The following is a 19,805-nucleotide window of genomic DNA, read 5'->3' as shown; positions in this document are numbered from 1 at the left end:
AGCAGAGGGGTCAACTGAACTATAAAGGTTTACTAATACCTGTCTGGGTAAATTTTCTTGAGAAGCCAGAAAAATTACCTCTGCCCCTTGCCTTCTGCCCAGTCTTTCCTCCCAACACTCTAACACACGTGCACGCGCACGCACGCGCGCACACACACACACACACACACACACACACACTCACACAAACCCGGTCAGAGAATTCTAGTCTTCTATTGCAATTACATCTTGACTTAACCATTGACTTATATTAATTGAAATAACCTTCACTCTTTACAGTTGAACCCTGCTATTAATTTTGTCATGGAAAATTTACTAATTCCCTAAAAATTGAGAGTGAAGGCTCTCAATCTGGGGTATATGGATAGGCCCCAGGGGCCCAAAATAGGATAAAGAGTTACTCTGTGGAGTTGTATGTGCAATATTCTGTGGAGAAGAACAGCTTTCATCAGATTCTCAAAGGAATCTGATCCCTTAAAGGTTCGAAGCTACTGTCCTAGAGGTCCTCTGCTGCAGCTTAAAGGCATTAGATTAGAAAGGAATCCTATTTCATTCTAACTCAACACTGCCTACAACTTCAGGTGGACAGGAGGCTCTAGTCCAGCAGTTGCTGCTTCATCTTTTTAAAAATAAAAACTAAAACAACTATGGGAGGTGTCAGTGTCAGGGGCAGTTTTTACCAGGAGAAGCTGACATGTCCCCGAGTCCTCCCTCTGGGAGCCACAGCTGGCTGCTCCACAGTCCCCATCGGCACAGTGAGTGGCACAGACAGGAGGAGCACAGGGCCTGGTTTAGATGTGTGGGCTGTGACCTTAGCCAAATAAATGCTTCCCTATCTATTTTGTCAAATCTATAAAGTGAGGAAAATAAAACTTTCTTTTCAAGACTTTTAAATGAGATAATAGGGAAATAAGTGTCCCTTGGGAACAGATGTGTTTTGAAATTCAGGCTTCTTTTTGTTAGATATGTAAGATTCTCCTATCCTCTATATGACTTAATGCCACTAGCATTACCCATAATTAAATATATGGATATTTCTATAGCAAAACTATAAATATTCACATTAAAAGGCATGAATCAAGATTACAGGCAATATTATATCGATTTAGTACAGGTTTTGCTGCCAAAATTTTTCAATTTTCAGAGTGTCATGGATTTAGGCTTTGAGAGTAAGTAATTATAGACCTGTCTTTTCTTAACAACTACTGGTTGAATCCTAGTTTCTTCAGTTTCCAAGGTCCTAATTCTATCTATGTTTATAGAAATTCTTGCACGGGTACAGTCCCTAGGCCTGGCCTGTGATCAAAACTATCTTTCCCAGCTGCCTGCAGCCAGCCCCACCCCACACTGCCACCCACCCTGGTTCCCCATTCACCATGGGGTTATCAGAGCCTGCCAGTGGGAAGGGAACCAAGAGTTAGTCAATGCACCTTATAGTGATTGGTCAAGCAGGTGCTCTGGTCATTCCACCATTAGGGTCAATTTGCATATTACCCTTTTATTATATAGGAGATACACACACACACACACACACACACACACACATTTTGGAGAGGAAGGGAGGAGAGTGATAGAAACATCATTAATGAGAGAGAATCACTAATCGGCCACCATCTGCACAAAAGGGGCATGTCCCCCGACCAGAACTGAACTGTGACGTTGTGGTTCATCAATCAACACTCAACCACTGAGCCACACCAGCCGGGCCCAGGGTCCTAACCTCATGTCATTGTTGAACCACCAGTCTGTATACATTCATGGCCTCAGTGCTGGCACCATGCAGAACCTGCTCCAAATCCATTTCCCTTACCTTTGCACTCATTGGAACCTTGTTCTGCTGAATCCGGGGGCTCTTCTCTGCTACCAAAGCGCTCGGAGGAAGCTGCCTCTCCTCTTGGCTTTGTCTTCAATTCACTAGAGTCCCCAGGAATCTCTCAAGCCACAGTGCCACTCTCGCAAGGGCCGTGTGCTACCAGTCTCATATAGTCTGGAGCGCAATCAAAATCCCTCCTAGGGACGCAGGCTGGTCCGCTGCTCAGAAGAGTTCTCCTCCTCTGGAGAGGAGCGGACACATTCCCCGGACGCGCTCAGGTCTGCCCCAGAGCTGCTTCCAGACTGCTTGAGAAGGAGTGACGTGAGGCAGATCCCCTGGGGGTGGGGCAACTCTCCGGCCTCTCCTCCCCCTCCAGAGAGTCCCTACAGAAGCCACGTGGGCTCCAGGACAGCCGAACTCCCAGCAGCCTCAGCTGCCAATAGCAGGTGCCACCTGCTGAAGACCACAGCACGATGCCATATGAAAACGGGGGTCTCTCAGCCTGATCAGACACCTGGTGGTTTGATTCCTCGTGCTTTCACATATTGTGTAGCCTCAGGTGAATTGCTTTCAATTCTCTGGGTCTCGGCTATAAAATGGAGATAACATCACCTACCGACCAGGGCTATGATTAGGGGTTTGTGACGTTATCCATAAGAACACCCCAATAAACTGGCCCCTGCTTCGTGCCCTTGCATTGGCTTCTCTTGTTAGTCAGGGAGACCCCTAAAGGGCAGGACCATGCCTCCTCTTTGTTTTTATTCTTAGCGCAGGGTTTATAATCCATCGTAGGTATGTAATAAACGATTGAATAAATGAGTGGATGAATGCATTGGTTTTGCAGTTGGTAGCACACCTTTAGCTCCTTCTAAATATGTCACCTGCAATTTTGTAAGAGGCCACTAGGGTGCAGATGCCTGAGCCAGAGCTTCCTGGGGCAAATAACCACATCTCCTGAAGTGGCTATCAGAGTTGGACCGCACAGGCGCTTCTCCTCAACAAGAACGTTTTCTTTTTAAAATGGAACTTTTAATTATGTAAACAGAGCAATTCCTCTTAATAACTGGCATTAAACGTGTTTCATTTTCAAAAAGGCCTCAATTTAAAGTAAGGTTAGAAGATCTACTGCAACTCAATACCTTTTTCACAAATCCTCCATATTATTCATTCAAGCTTAATCTAATCCTCGCACTCCCTTGGGTTCAAGCAGATTACAATGACCAAACTCATTCTGAAATGTTTTGCTTGAGATTCACCGAGGGCTTTACCTAGGTTTGGGGAATGAAGACATTTTGGATTCAGAAGCCCATTCAAGCAGCTCCGAATCTAATTATCCTACTTGGACTCGAGAAGAAACCAAATGGAATAGAGATGAAACTGAATTTCTCTTGGAATAGAGGAAACGGAATAGCTCCCAACTTATTGCTGTGGAATCGATGACACTGTCGCTGCGGCATTTGCAAGTAGCCTCAGTTCCTTTCTCTGTGAAAGGGGGTCTCACTGTGCTTGGCCAGCCTTGGGAGAGGCACGTGGACACGGCAGGCAGGGCTTGGCAGCTGCGAAATGCTGAGGCTGCTGGACGGCACGCTGCTGTGCTCTACGCCGAGGCCCTTTGCAGCGCTCATTTTTCGTGACTCCAAGCTATGTGGCCCAGCATGAAACAAGGACTCTGGGGGGTTTTGCTTATACTCTGCATTTCCCTTTCCATCTGATTCTTATCTTTGCCATGCTGCATGTTGAAAAGAATCTCGGGGGAGGGGGTGGGAAACACGGTATGTCTGTGTGTGCACAAGTGTGTGTGTATTTCTTTTTATTGAGGGTACACTTTTTCTTTCTGCCATAATAGAGTAAAATAAAAGGCAGTCTGCATGAGTGGCCACTGCGACTAGGACCTCCGTAGCAGGGGGAAGATCCCGAAGGGAAGCAGAGTTAGAGGGGCTGGAAGAGCCCGTTTTAGAGGGGTGAGCCACACTGTTTGGAACACACTTTACCTCTCCCAGAGGTAACACCACGCATCTCTTCCAGAGAGTGAGTACCCGCTGGTGTGGTAACAAATGCTGCTCTGGAGGCGCGCAGGCAAGATGCTCCATAGCCGACAACCGGGAGGACAAAGTGGGGAATAAAGATGCGTAAATTCCTCACCGGGGCCTGTGTGATCCAGCACACCTTCCAGGTGGGATTCAAGATCACAGGTCTACTTCATTTAGCCCGGCCCCCACCCTGCTCCCCATGAAAAGGAGACTTTCTCTTCATTTCTCTCTTCTGTCCATTTCCTGTTTCTTTCTTTCAACAGAAGCTTACGTTATAACTGGGTAGAAGGACGCGGTCACGCAGATGAGCCTATTTCTCTTTTGATGATAAGAGGCGGGCGTGCAAGATGGGAGCGAGCAGAAACAGCCTTTGATTAATATTTCAGTCAGGGGAGGAATCTGGCTGGAGATGAAGGCGTATTAAGAAATAGCTCCCAGACAAATGTACTCTGCGAGTTCATCTTGAATCATCCCACGGCAGATTCACACTGCATCAAAATTCAGGTGATTCATACAGTCGCATTAGTTTCTATTAGTATTAATGGGAAATATGCATGCATAGCAATGCTCGCATTAGTGGAGATAGACTCCCCAGAGGGTTTCTGCTTTGGGGCGAAAGCTGCTATTATATGCACCTTCTTCACAATGGAAGTAGAATTGTGCCCATTAAGTGAATGTTCAACATTCCATGTTTAACAGAAAAAAAAGCAGCTCATTCTTAAGGATATAAATAAACCTATATTTTATATATGTAATTAAAAGCATCATAGCAAATGGCTACATCTTATTAGTGTTATTTATTATTTGCTGTTTAGAATTTATTATCAACCATGCTCTGTCATTGTGAAAAAGAGAACTTACCCGGTCCTTTATATAATCATGTCAAAGATGAAGAAATTGGCAACGTGTGGTAGAGACTTATGCAGAGAAGCATCCCAGAAGGAAAGTAATAAATTGTCAGGAAAGACAACATTTCTAACCCACAAAGCAGGAAAAAGCTACGCTATATATATAACACGCTCCCTTTCTGGTGGGAAAAAGTTTTAAGTCAAATTCCAGGCAATAAGAACTCCCAATGTACTCTCATTATACAATTAATGATGATTTCAGCTGCTAATGGAAGATCCAATTCAAAATGGCTTAACCTACGAGGAGGTTTATGATTTCACAAAGAGAGCATCCAAATTGTTTTGGGGTCGTTCATTTGCCTGTTTTACTGGCTACCAAGGACCCTGAGCACCCTTGCTCTCCATGACCCAGCAGGTCATCTCTGTACTTCATGGGAAAAATGGCTGCCATAGTTTCTGGCTGTTGCAGACCCAACATGTCAATGGAGAAGAAAGACCATCTTCAGTGCATGTCTTTTTGTTGGTAGGAGAGTTTCTCCAAAGTCCTTGGGCAGCCAACATTAAGTCTTGATCTTCCAAAATCAGTAAGTGGTGAGAGAAGTGACATTCCATGATTGGCTTAGATAATCACTTTATCATCCCATTCCATGAGTTCCTGTTACAGTCACCATCTCTGAACTCAAGGTCTCCCAGAAGAGGCTGTTCCCATGTGGAATGGAGGGCTCAGAGGGTGAGGAAGCAGGCGGTGGTGGGGTGGGAACGGATCGATGGGCATCTGGTGTGTGCTACACAAGTGAGTGCCACTACTGGAGCCCTCAAAGGTCTACTTAAATGCAGCCATGGGTGCCTGGGGCCTCATTGGAATGTACGAGGGAGTGCCAGCCTTGGTCTAGAATCTGATTCAACACACTTGGTTCAAAGATTTGAACAGGAGAGCCTGGGCCTTAAAGCCAGCTCATGCAGCAGTTTCTGAGTTTAGCAGGTTAATGGCAAACCTTTCAGCAGACTGCTTATGCTGAACATGAACCTTTGACTCTGACCATTGTTTCAAGAGGGACAAAGAAGAGAATGTTCAGGAAGTAAGATGACAATAATACAGTTTGGATTTGGGGTATTATTTGCTTTGCAGAGCTGAAAAGCAGAAGGAAATGAATCTCTAATATCTCAGTCTCTCTATTCTGTTCCCTCTCATCCCATGCTCAGCTCCATAAGACTCCCAGAAGCACACAGGGTTCTCAGATTCTATTCCTGCTTTCTTCTGTCATACCTCCTCCCAGAGCTTTCTTTCACCCCAAGGTACAGATATTTAATAGCAGCTTAAGTACAGTATCCTCCATATCACTAATAAACTTGGCCATGTGGCAGGATAGGCCTCACAGAAAAGAACTTTAGAACTAATCAGTTCTGGATGGAGATCTAGAATCCTAGAAGAATGCTCATGGTCAAAACTATAGACTCTAATGCTGCAATGTGTAATAAGAAAGCCACAGTTATAAGTAGCTAAAGAATTGAAGTTTAAATTAATTAAAATTAAATAAAAGTAACAATTTTGTTCCTCAGTCACACTAGCCATCTTTGAAATGTCCATTAGTTACATATGTCTAGTGGGTACTTTGTGGTGAGTGATGACTTATGACACTCTCATCATTACAGGAAGTCCTATTGGACAGTCGGGATCCTGACAGCCAATGACGTTTCCCAGGAAAATCCAGTCTGACCTGACGAGATGCACTGTCAAAGCTTAAATGGAGTTGGGAAGGTTTGGTTGGTTCATTTGCTTTGGAGCAGGAAGCTGGACAGTGGCTGGGTATCAGGGATGAACAGTGCATAATTGAAAACTGAACAGAGTGAACATTGATCCAAATACTCTACAGGGACTGGTAGAAGACAAAAGAAGCTGAGGAACTCACAACATTGAAGTTAGTAGAATATAAGCACATTTAAATTTTTAAAAATTGTGTAACATGTTTATTTGAATTTGCATGCATGTGTATTTTTTTTTAATTATAGCAAGTGTTTGGTCTGCTATACCAAATTGTCACCAACTAGGTAGCTTAAACAACAAATATTTGTTTTTCACAGTTGTAGAGGCTGGGAAGTCCAAGGTCAAGGTGCTGACAGACTCAGTGCTTGGTGAGGGCCTGCTTCTTGGTTTGCAGATAGCCATCTTCTCATTGTGTCCTTGCATGCTGATAGCAGGGCGAGAAGCAAGCTCTCTGTGTTTTTTTCTTATAAGGGCACCCATCCAAACTTGAGGGATCTATCCCCATGACCTAATTACCTCCTAAAAGGCTCACCTGCTGACATAAATTTTATTTAAAAAATAGAGTTATTAAAATTTCAAAGGGGACAAATTGAAAGAAAAATATTATGTGAGAACTAGCATGCAGGAAGAGCAATATGGTAAAATTGCAAAGGACTGACCTCTGAAATGATGATCTAAGGCAAGAGGCTCTGTCATGAAGGCCTGTTTCCAGGCAGGGCTGCCTATCTATCAAGTGCATTAGAGCCCGAAATACTCTTAGAGATCCCTGTAAATCATTTCTTTTAAATAAATTAAATAAAGAGGAAAAAATACACTTTCATGTTAAAGGAAATTTAAAATATATAATATTGGTATATTTTAATATCTAATTTAATATATTATACCAACACAGTTGTAAACTATAACTTTTAATATTTTCTTATGTAGGAAGTAGCCCACAAAGGTGAAAGAGTTAGGGCCCATGAAAATCATAACACAACTGTTTCTATGTACACTTGGTAGACATGCAGGGCAATGGACACAGAAGGTAGAGCTTTCTCAGCAGCACAGCCAGTGGACATGGATGGGCAGCTGGCTTTTAGTAGGATTTCACAAGTATAAATCTGAAAGGAAAGGCAGCATCCCATTCATGCCCACCAGCTAAGCATGGCATGAGCTAAGGTGCATATCAACAGATAGGGGGCCCAGGGCCCACCAGACACCAGGCTTAAGACAGACAGCTGGATCAACCCCTGTTCACATGATCAACCCCTGTTCACATGATCACTCCCTGTAAGTCAGGACAGGTTCTGGCAGTAGGTGGGGATGAGCCTTCAGGGTGAAGCTTTTCTAAGACTGGGGAAAGGTCAGGATGGGCAAACAGTGGAATTTCAGGCATCATCTATTAGGAAGAGCTGTCAGGACTCTTTAGCCCTGAAATCACATTTTAAGGGTATAAGGGACAATCGACAATCAGCTACATTTGTCAGGTTGAGTCAGGTTTATTGTGATTATAAGAGACACAGAAATGACAAGCACACACACACACACACACACACACACACACACACATAAAAGTGACTTGGGGAAGCTGGCAGACATTTCTTTTGAAAAAAAAAAAAAAAAAAAAAAAGGTTATGAGACAAATACCCCATGCACCCTGAAGGGAAAGGCTGGGAAGGCTGGGGAAGTTAAGGCTGACTCCAAGACCTCCTGACAAGCTGTTGGATGACAGAGGTACAAATGCCATTTCACGTCGGAGGACTGTGGTTAAAGGCCAGGTATGCCAACCAATTCCATATCTTGTAGTTGCTCTCTTGTTGCCGAGCGAGGAGCATGACATTGATAAATCACCCTATTATAACATGTGATAAAAGCAGCAGGTACTTAGAGAACTGACCAATAGACACCTGAGAAAGACAAATGGCTGCAGGAAGACGGCTGATACAAGTTGGAAATTAGCGATACCCGTCGTGAGGAGAACAGGACACAGCTTAGCACACAGAGATAACACCCTCGTCTCATGAATGTCCATTGATTCGGCTCACCTGACAGTCTTCTCAGAAAAAAAGTCTCAATTACTAATAATGTATATGAAAACACCTTGGCATTTATGCAAGGCATTATTGATGACTAAACCAACTGCAGTGGACAAGTGGAGTAATTATCTATATACTTTTGTTTTAGGCTCCAGTTTGGGGATATTTACCCAGATTTTTTTTCTAACTGGTCTGGAAATCTACCATTGTGATACATAGAATCCACATAAAACCGCCAGCTTTTAGGGGGACTCAGAAGGACTATGTAATGATAGAAGAACGTCTTATAAAGACTTCCCTGTGAAGTGGGGCTATTTGGTTCTGTTGATTGTGGTGGTTTCTACAGTGGTATCCAGGACCTATTCTACAAATCACTTCCTCTTAAACCTCAGGGGTTTCTGCAAACCACAATCAAACGGGCTGTAAAAGCGCTACCCTACATTTCCCATTGCCTTGGAGTTGGGCCAAGTGGGCCCCTGGGGCAATCATCAGCTGCTTCAGTGATTCCATGTGTTGGATTAACCACAAATTTATAATTCAGTTGCAAGGAGAAAGCCACACGGAGAACCACAGCAAAAATGCACTGCATTTTTTTTTTTCCTGGCAGCTGTCATCCGTCAACAAAATCTAACCTGAGACCTTTCGTGGCTGACAGATTTGGAAAATGCATGTCCATTTCCCAAGAAAGGCCCCTTGGTGGCACAGATTGAGTAGGGGGTAGGGTTGAATGAGATGGATAGAAAAATTAGTTTGTGAGATATTAATAAAGAATGGAATGGATTAATGGGAGGGATCCATACGCAGGTTTCTGGTAAATACCTTGCGATACTGTGGAAACTACATGTGGCATCCAATAGTTAGCCCATTTTTACTTCAAGAAAACTCATTCTCGCATTCTGCAGCAGCTGCTACTGTTTGGATTATGAATAGGAATAAGCCATATGGTGCGGCAGAAAGGAATCACACATATTTTCACATGGACAAATATTATTATTGCAAAACATAAACATGGCAATAAAAGTGTTTTTTCTCCTGGGAGCAATACAACCCCTGGTCTCAGTTATAAGAAAATAACTCAACATGTATGTGCAAAAATTACCTGCTAAGGTTATTATTGGAACCTGAGCCAGAGAAATCCCAAGATTTCCTATCCTTATTTGTATAATAGGAAGACAGCAAGAAAGTGAGGAAGGAAGGGAGGGAAGAAAGAAAGGAAGGAAAAGGAAAAAAGGAAGGATGGAAGAAAGGAAGGAGGAGAAAGGGAGAGAAAGAGAGAGGAAAGATGATTTAAGGAAGAGGGGATATGTGGTTTCTAGCAGTGCCATCTGGACGCAGCCCCAACCCAAAACTTCCCTAACTGAGAAGCAGTGTGCTTGCGGGGGGTGGTGATGCCAAATATCTAGCAAACAAACCCGGAAGGCGAAGGCAGAAAAGACTTAATCAGGCCACTTGTTTAATCATTTTTTTTTAATTGAAGTGACATTGGTTAATAAAATATATAGGTTTCAGGTATAGAATTTTATAATACACCCTCTTGTGTTCACCACCTCAAGTCATGTCTCATTCCATCACCATTTATCCCCCCTTTACCCTCTTCTACCTCCCCCCACCCTCCTTTCCTTCATTATACTGTTGTCTGTGTCTATGAGGTTCTTTTTTCTTCCTTAATCTCTTCACCTTTTCTACCTGGCCCCTCTACCAACTCTCCTCTGACAGCTGTCAACCTGTTCTGTGTCTCTGAGTCAGTTTTTATTTTGTTGGTTTATTTTTTGATTTATTGATGATAGCCATTCTGACATGTATGAGATGTTAGCTCATGGTGGTTTTAATTTGCATTTCTCTGGTGATTAGTGACACTGGGTATCTTTTCAAATGTCTATTGGCCATCTGTATGTCTCTTTTGAAGAAGTATCCATTTAGGTCCTTTGCCCATTTTTAAATTGGATTTTTTCCCCATGTGTTGAGTTTTATAAGTTCTTTACAAAATTTGGCTATTAACCCCTTATCACCTGTATCATTGCTGAATAGGCTCTCCTGTTTAGTGGGTTGTGTTTTAATTTTGTTGATAGTTTCCTTTGCTGTGCAAAACCTTTTAAGTTTGATGTAGTTCCATTTGTTTATTTTTTCTTTTGTTTCCCTTCCCCCAGAAGATGTATCAGAAAAAATATTACTAAGAGAAATGTCTGAGATTACTGCCTATGTTTCCTTCTAAGTTTTTATGGATTTGAGCCTTACATTCAAGCTTTTTATCCATTTTGAGTTTACTTTTATGTGCAGTGTAAGAAGGTGATCTAATTTCATTTTTGCATGTATTTGCCCAATTTTCCCAACACCGTTTGTTAAATAGACTATCTTTACCCCATTAAATGTTCTTGTCAACTTTGTCAAATATTAATTGACTATAAAGGTATGGGTTTATTTCTGGGTTCTGTATTCTGTTCTATTGATCTATCTGTCGTTTTTATGCCAATACGATTCTCTTTTGATTACTGTAGTATAGTTTGATAGCAAGTAGTGGGATTCCTCCAACTTTGTTCTTCTTTCTCAAGATGAGTATGGCTATTTGTGGTCCATTATGGGTCCATATATATTTTTGAAATATTTGTTCTAGTTTTGTGAAATTTGCAGTGGTATCTTGATAAAAATTGTGTTGAGTCTATAAATTGCTTCGAATAGTCTAAACATTTTAATCATGTTAATTCTTTCTGTCCATGAATGCAGTATATGCTTCCACTTATTTGTATCTTTTTCAATTTCTTTCTTCAGTGTCTTATCATTTTCTGAATACAGCTCTTTTACATCCATGGTTTAAATTTATTGCTAGGTATTTAATTTTTTTTAATGCAACTGTAAATGAGATTATTTTCATAGTTTCCCTTTCTGAAAGCTCATTAAAGGTGTATAAAAATGCAATTGATTTCTGGATAATTATTTTGTATCCTGCTACTTTAATGAATTCATTTATCAGTTCTAGTGTTTTTGTGTGTGTGTGTGTGTGTTTTTGAGTGGGATCTTTAGGGTTCTCTTTATAGGGTATCATGCCATTTCTAATCAGACTACTTAAAGCTGCCAGTGAAGGTTCTTCTGAAACATGCTTCTAGCTCTTTCTCTGATTTTAACTCCCTCGAGGACAAAGTGTTTGTCACTGACAATATAGTTTTTCAATTTACTTAGGTCTTCCATTTTTTAATTTGCTGATGTTACTTCTTTCTGTCCTCTCATTTTTTCTTTATTCTTCCTCTCACTAGAACTTCTTCTCATATAAGCATTTTCTCCTGGGAATCCAGCACTTTTGAGGCTAGTTGTTTTGTAGTCAACCACCAATTCCTCTCCTTTGTCTCTCTTTCTGCCAAGGCTTGGCCATCACCTTCCAAGACTTTTTCTTGTTCGGCTTTTCAGGATCCTGAAAGGCTCACCTGTCTCCCAGCAGGAGAAACAGCTCCTGGGACGCAGGGAGGACAGACCTGTCATGATATTTGCAGGAAGGGATAGAAAAGCGAGCTCAGCTACAGTTTTGTATGTTTTTGCCATTTAGGTCCTGTGGCCAGTGACCCATCTCATGGGGCAAACCCTGGAGGGAGGATGGGGTGTCTGGGAGCATGCTGAACTCAGAGCCACAGCAGGAAACACTGCTTAGACGGGCAGTGTTAGAATTGCCTTCCATGGTAGTTTCTAGTGGCTCCTCATTCCTAGTGCACAATTTTTACAAGTGAAGAAACTGGATTCAATTTATCTAGTAACCCTCTTCTCATTCTTTAGCGCTTAGATGATAGGTTTAAAAAAATATCCTATTTAATTCAGTATTCACCCACTGCTTGTTCACCCTCTATAGCAGGGGGCCTTCCACTCCAAGGCCATCAGAGGCCAGGTGGTGAGTGTAAATGGATGAATTAGCAGGGCTAAGACAGTTGAGGGGGGCAGGAGGAAGCGGGGGTGGGGATTGGAGGAGATATGCCTCCAGCAGCATTTAAAATGAAACACCTTGTGTGCTCCCAGCAGATACATCCATAGCTGCACTCTGCCTCCAGACTATAGGTCTGTAATCCCTGCAAACCTTCACTCCCCTTCCAGGCTCCTTGGTCTGCTGCCTCCGCAGGTAGCCCACCTCACCTGCTGTCTCTACCTCTCAGCCTAGACTTGCCTCAGTCCACACCCACTGCTCCTGGTTCGAACCTCTGGCATCACTCACACACTTCAGCTCTTCAACAGGCAGCAGAGGCTTTTGTGCACCCAGAGCAGGCTCTTCTCAAGGGTAGGCTTTCCAGGTCACGGTACCTGTTTGTTCTGCGCATGACTCAGATTTGAGCTCTGGGCCAGCAGTTCTTGAAGGGTGCTCCTTGGCCCTGCAGCATTGGCATCACCACGTTACTTGTTACACATGCAGGTTTCTAGGTCCCACCTGGATCGCTGAATCGGAAACTCCACACAGTGGGGGCCCAGCAGTCTGTGGTTAACCAGCATTCCAGGAGGCCTATTGCAGGCTCAACCCAGAGAAGTGCTGCTCTCCCCAGATGGCCTCACCCCACTTGGCAATGTGCTTCAGTTTGCCCGAATCCCTTTTAAACTACACGCCTAAAATGAAATATTAACCACACAAACTATTATCTTATTCATGTTAGAGAAAAATAGGGACATTATGAAGATTAAATTAGATGACACCTATGAAATACTTAGCACAGTTCCTAGCACTTAACAGCTATGTGATATATGGTAGTTATTATCATTAATCAATTTATTATATCAATTATATAACATTTTATCAATGTGGTCTAAGATCAAGTGAATTTTTAATGCATGCTAATGTTCTACTGTTAAATACCTCTATAAGGTATGTGTCTCCCAATACAACTAATTTTTCATATAGTAGATGGAAATGGAGAACTGTATTGAAGACAGGGTGGGGCTGCAACATCCTCACCAATGTAAGGAAATGAACTTGTTACATGAGCCAAAAGCTCCAAGAGTTTGGGGAGGAAGAAATCTTCTCCCCTGCCCACCCAAAGAAAAGGAAGCAACCACAGAGGTATAATTCCTTTCAGGAGAATAAGGGGGAAGTAGCAAAAGGTGAAATCAAACACAATTTAAGCTTTCCTATATTTTAAAGGACACAGAGAATCTCTCTTCTCCCTCCAACCTCCAATTCTAAATGCCCTGCAAAACCTCTAGCCTTCTTCCATTTCAGTTAAAAGGCTATTCTGAATGCTCTATGTGGAAAGCAGACATGCCAGGCTGAGCTAGGTCTATATTAAAATTCACTCAATAAAAAATTCTGACTTTCATTAGAATAACTGCTAACGCTAAAGGAGAGCCAAGAGGTTGACCTTCACATTATTCAAGAGCGACAGTGATCACGGGGCCCTGGCACGCACATGGGTTTCTTGCAAGGATTTCAGCAGGTGTTTTTTGAATCACATCCAGAATCACACTGGACAGAAACACAACCGAGGTCGCCAGAGCCACATCAATAATGATAAGCAGGATGATTGTGGCCCCCTCCCGTCAGCCCTGCGAGCTGGTGGAGTTCACAGCACGGCAGCCTACGTGGGAGGCAATGCTTACAGGAGCTTCTAGCCAAGAGTCAATGTCATTTTAACACAGTCGAGACAGAGACTCTAACTGAACTAACAGTGCAGGCCAGAGGTCTATGGGAATGAAGTGAGCTTATGAGAGGAAAGGAGACAAGAAAACACACACATTTTTATCAGCAAGATTCACTTAGAAATCTGGGACATTTGTAATAAAATTTTTACAATATTATAGCAGAACTGCTATATTTTCAAGTGTACTTTTTTAAAAAAGTACACCAATTATAATAAAGAGGAAAAGCTAATTATGAAGTATGCTCCTTCCTGGAATTATAAGCAGCAAGTACAATAAAGTAAAATAAAATTCCATCAAGGGCCACAGTTGGGAAATTCTGGATTTCCCCAAATTCCCATGGTAGGAATACCCCTTTCGAAAGATGAGCGCACTCCCACAAGCTGGCCTTTGCCTTCCTCCAGCTTGCCAGCCTTTCTGGTCTGGTATTCAGGAAACAACTCCAGGCCCAAGAGGGAGGGAGAAGAGGGTCAAGGAATCATAGCAAAGCTCAGTTCTAATCCCTGTACTGTTATCAATCTTTTGGGTTATACTGAAAAAGTTGTTTAACTTCTCTGTGCCTTAGTTTCTCTTTCCGTAAAACAAGAGATTGTTTCGATTAGGAGTCCTGAAAAGCACTCTGAAATACAGGTAAAGGGAGAATGGGTGCCCCATCTACAGGGGATAATAGTCATCTTTTGATTATTTTCTAAGGAAACATGTTTCTGGCTCATTATGCCAAAATCTGAATTTTACGTATTGGCTCAAAGATGAAAAGACAGACTATTAAAAATACTCGGCAGGTCACATAGAACACATCTATAGTCCCTTAAAGTTCTCACCTTCCGGAATTCAACATTTGCCTTCAAAGCAACGAGGATTTGTCAGCGTGAACATGCAACCCCTTGATTTGCATACTTGTTGTGATATCTTGTTTCCCTTACAATCTCTCGGGTGAGCTGTGTACCTCTTTGCCCAGGAGAGATGTTAGGATAAATGCAACTACGTATATGCATGGTAAAGTTGGTCAGCAGAAGCTGAAGCATGCTGCCAAGTACCCAATATCAGAGGAGAAAATTAACTAGAAGTAAAGCTAAGAAAGTAAGTTAGGAAGAAGAAAAATGTTTTTTCAGCACACTCTAGCTAAGAAGAAACTGGGAAATTAACCACAATATTATTGATCCAGCTGTGACAGAGGAGGAGTTTGGAAAGTTCAAAATGTTCCAGGTGGCATGAGAGTTGCCTAGAAGAGAAATTTTGGCCTGAACTCTCAGGATGGGCAATGTTGTTTGGGGAATTTTCCGGAAAGGAACAGGGAGGGAAGTGTGAGAAAGGATTGCTAGCTTTAGGAGTAGATTTAAAAGAGTTAGACTTCTCTTTTGTCCTGAGCAAAGGTAGACTGTTGCATAGACAGGATCTGATTCATCAACTAGCATAAATTTTTCCTTAGAAACATGAATCTTTCTCCCCACTCAACCTCTATCATTCTGTTATTTCACATTTAGGCCACATAGCAAAGCTTTCTAACAGGCCTCCAGAATCTTTAATATCCAATCTATCTGGATAGATTAATTTTCCTTAAACACTACTTTTATCACGCCATTCTACTGTTCCATTATCTTCCCTGGCTCCTATTTCTACCAAGTCTAAAGTCTGCTTGGCCTTCAGTGTGTCTCTAGACCCACTCATATGTATCTCTCCCTTGACCCCGACATGCATTTCCTGTTCAGTCTCCCAGTACTGCCTCAACACCGGGGTGCTGCTGCCTCCCAGCATTTTATTCAGCGCTAGATGCCTACCATTCTTCAAATCCTGTCAATCTTCCTCAGTCCGTTTCCTTCATGAAGCCCATTTGACTTCCCTGACTTTAGAATCACTATGCCATTTAATGTCTGAACCATGCACTCTACCACTCAATTATATATTATTTTGTTCTCGAATTGCTCCATGTACAGTATGTATATTTTGTCTCTCAATTATACTTGACCTTCGTGAGTCAAGAGCATGCCTTCTCCCTTTGTGTTCTCTGCAGAAAAGTGGAGTAATACAAAGGCTAGACTAAGAAGCACTTGCCCAATGCTTTGTTCAGATGAGCTTATTTGGAGAAAAAAGGACGAGGCAAATGAGGGTTTTAGGCTTGAAATAAGAAAGATAGCTTCGGTGTCTTGGATGGTGATGAACACATAGTACTACATAGCCAGTTACCATGTCTGCCTCCCGCAAATCACACCTATTGCTTACTGCTGCCCACTGTCCATCATCCGGTGCTGACTGCATCCTCATATTTAGCTTATCCTGGTTGAAGTTGGCCTGTATAAACATTGTGAAAAGTTGTGTGCAGAGCAGAGACCTGGTCTATCAACTGTCCTTGAACATCAGACAGTCTTGGAGGTATGAAATTGCACTTGGAAGCAAGCTCCTAAATTTGAACTTCCAGGAGCCACCAGAGAGAAGCATTATCCAGCATGGAAGTGAATTTCTAAATGACATGGGTAGTCTACAAGATTACAGATATGCAAGAAGCCTAGTGCATCAGAAACCAAGAGCAAGCAGGGGACTGTCAATGGAGAAGCTGCTCTGGTCCCCCAGGCAGAGAAGGCAGTGAGAACATGTCCAACATTATGTATGAAATCATCAGCCATGGAAGGCAAAGGCTTATATCTTTCACTTCCACCCTGCTCAGTAACCAGTCAGCGCCAAGCCCATCATTAAATTCCTTTGGATCTCAATCTATGCAGTTAAGATAACAACATGCTGCCCACAAGAGAGGCTGGGTGTGTTAATTATGACAAAAAGACACTGGGAACATATACCGGGCTCTCCAGACGAAATTTAAAAAGTCTAAATTTTACCACAGCATAGAAAGGGTTGTTTCCAGATTACAACTGGTTTTGCTTGTTAAGTAAATGAGTGAATGATTTGGATAAACAAAGGTAGGTGTATCAAAAGCTTGAATATGAACCTGAAAACTGCATCTTTTTAGTTGAACCCAAACAATTCATCTGAAGTCATTTATCACCAGTGCCACAGTACTTTTACCCTCCTTCTCCAAACATATAAAAACATGGCTTGCCAGTTAGATATAGCACGAAAACCTAAGATAACAGAGGTAGTGAACATTCTTTAATGAACAGAAGTGATTACTCTGGAAACCAATGTTTTAATTTGCTGTTGGCATCAACTTCGTGTCATAAAAGCAGGTAATTTAGGTCAAACTGCAAGGGTCTCATTGCTGCCACCAGAAGGAAATTTGTTACACCATGCAGTCTAAAAATCACCTATGTTTGTGAGAAAATCTTCTATTTCCAATGAAGTTTAAATTCACATTAGAAAGAAGAAAATAAAGTGAAAATTGATACTGTGGGGCAGTGAGATACACTAACTGAAGAAGCACTCGACAGGGGGTAGGAGTCTGATCCTGGAGCCCAGCCCTGGGTTATTCAAGCAGAGGAACTTCAATTTGTTTGGCTACACAGTGAAATGACAGCCAGGACCACCAAAGCCTAGGAACCTGCCATTCTAGGCCTTTTAGGACTTGACCAAGTAAACTCAGCAGTTCTCAACGGCATAAAGGGAGATGGCAGTTCTGATCATGCCCAGTTCAAAAACTGTAGAAGTTGGTTTTAGACAGACTCTCTCTCTCTCTCTCTCTCTCTCTCTCTCTCTCTCTCTCTCTCTCTCTCTCTCTTTTTCTCTCTCTCTCTCTAATAAAATATTAAAAGAGTATATTTCAAGAAGATCAAAATAACAACCCAACACAGAGTTCCAAGCACTGTTTCATTTGTGTTAAAAAAACAAAACAAAAAAAACCTAGCTTGATTTTTCAACTCCTTTCTGTTGGGGAGTCGCTTTGCTTCAGTGAGGTCATGTCTTTGCGTGCCCATGAGCTGTTCAGTATGGTTCATCAATAATATTAGAAAAATCTACGCCCAAACAATTCATCCGAAGTCATTTATCACTAATGCCATTTGGTATGTAGAGGACGTGTTTCGCTTTAAAATAATGAGCAAGACTACAGCACTTGGATTGTAAATTCCCCTTTCATCTTAATGTTCTAAAAAGCCACAAGGAAAATGCCCAGCATGATGCCCTTGATATTGAAATAGCTCATTGGACTTACCATCAGTCTGCTCCAGAACTCAGCCTCCCTTGTAAAACGCTCCATTCTGAAGGGGCAAATTTCTTGTTCTGCCTTGTCAAACGTGTCACCTGAACTGCTCAAATGACTGAGCACAGCGCTCGGCAAACATGTCAGCTGAGCCACTTTCATAATATTGACGGTTGCAATTCTCTCATCACTGGGAGTCTTGGGAGAAATGGAATTTACATATGTTGGGGTGAGATGGGTGCGGACATTTCCTACGGTTATGATTCAAAACCAAGATATGTTTCAGTCAAAGAGATAATAACATAACTCAAAGGAGAAAAGTATTCCCTAGCATTAGTACCATTTAAGATGTGACAATTTCGGTTGCCCTGTACAAGCGCGCCACGCCTCCACCGCCGTGCCAAGAACAAGCCTACGGTGGGTGGTGCAGGTTCCTTTGGCATTTTTTTTAAATGGCAGACTCTTGTAATTATATTGATAAATCTCTCAGCTCACTTTAAGGTGTGCACAGGAACACAAGAATGGGATCGGGAATGCAAGTATAATGTTGCAAGTTTAAGGAGACAATTTTTGGCATTCCTGTGGGGGCGAAATTAACCCAAGACGGCTCCTAAATGATTCATCCTCTGTGTGCTCTGTTAGAACAGGTCAAGTGTGGTTTTAAACAACTGCATACAGTATCTGTGCTTATAATAGTCTCACTGTTGTTCCAATAACTTCCTCCAAATGGCCTAGAAAATGAGATCTATAGTTAGTCCAGTCTTCATGAGTACTGATGACTCAAATGGTCACTCTAAAGACATATATGTGTAAATACGGAAGTCCAACACTCCCTAGCCATCCTTCCTGCTGGCTAAAGAATAAAGGGAAAGGAGCATCTACATCAAGCCTGATGGGAGAGACCTTGAAGCACTCTGGTCATTGGTTTCTGTGGTCTTACGCCCTTCCTCAGCCAATGAATATTTCTTGCACATTCAGTTCCAGTGAAGTTGTCAAAGCTTATGACGGAAAGCAAAACTCAAATGCACAAACTCATATCCTTTAATAAACCTTCCCCAAATTATTCTAACATTTCCTTCCTTTGCCAGTTTCTCATTACACAGGATTTACTGAGAAGTGATCCTTTACAGTAAAGTTCAGGTCAACAGCTGAACTTGACCTCCAAATCCTGGTGTGCAAAACCAGAAGCCAACAGCATGTTGTTCCATCATGGGATGTACCACTTTCAGAGTTTTTCTCTTGTGAGGATCTACCTGCCCCATTCCCCCTTATTTTAATATGGGTAAGGCTTTCAAAAATGCTTAGTTTTATCCAGGAAAGCAGTTATTCATGTCTGGTCCATTTTCTCCATTTCCTCGGTGCCTCAAATTATGATCAACCTTGTCAGATGAACTGCTGAAACACCAAAATAAATAAATAATAAATAAATAAATAAAATTTACAGACCAGGAGACCTGGGGAGATGGTCAAAGAATAGTTATTTTTTCAGAGGGAGAAAGATGGTTTTATTGGGAGGATAATATCTAAAAGTACTTGCTTACTGTTCTCCCTTTTATCACTAAACCCCAAGGAGGGCCGCCCTTAATTGTATCTACTGAGCGAACCTGTTTTGTGAGTCCTGCCTCACCTCTCACCCTGGTGTTTGT

At 42.1% G+C, this 19,805-nt stretch overlaps 1 protein-coding gene across 1 annotated transcript in view; it reads right to left on the bottom strand.

Moving 5' to 3' along the window:
- SASH1 (SAM and SH3 domain containing 1) overlaps positions 1-18,309 on the bottom strand; it is a 288,978-nt gene extending 270,669 nt beyond the window's left edge. Inside the window, exon 1 of the mRNA XM_045572612.1 lies at positions 18,172-18,309. The gene's annotated coding sequence lies outside the window, so the exon portion shown is untranslated. The remainder of the gene's footprint in view (positions 1-18,171) is intronic.
- Positions 18,310-19,805: the final 1,496 nt, after the last annotated feature.

Source organism: Pipistrellus kuhlii, unplaced genomic scaffold (assembly GCF_014108245.1).
Source record: "Pipistrellus kuhlii isolate mPipKuh1 unplaced genomic scaffold, mPipKuh1.p scaffold_m20_p_5, whole genome shotgun sequence".
NCBI lineage: Eukaryota > Metazoa > Chordata > Mammalia > Chiroptera > Vespertilionidae > Pipistrellus > Pipistrellus kuhlii.
Note: the sequence above shows the minus strand (reverse complement) of the source record. Positions and strands in the feature narration are given on the sequence as shown.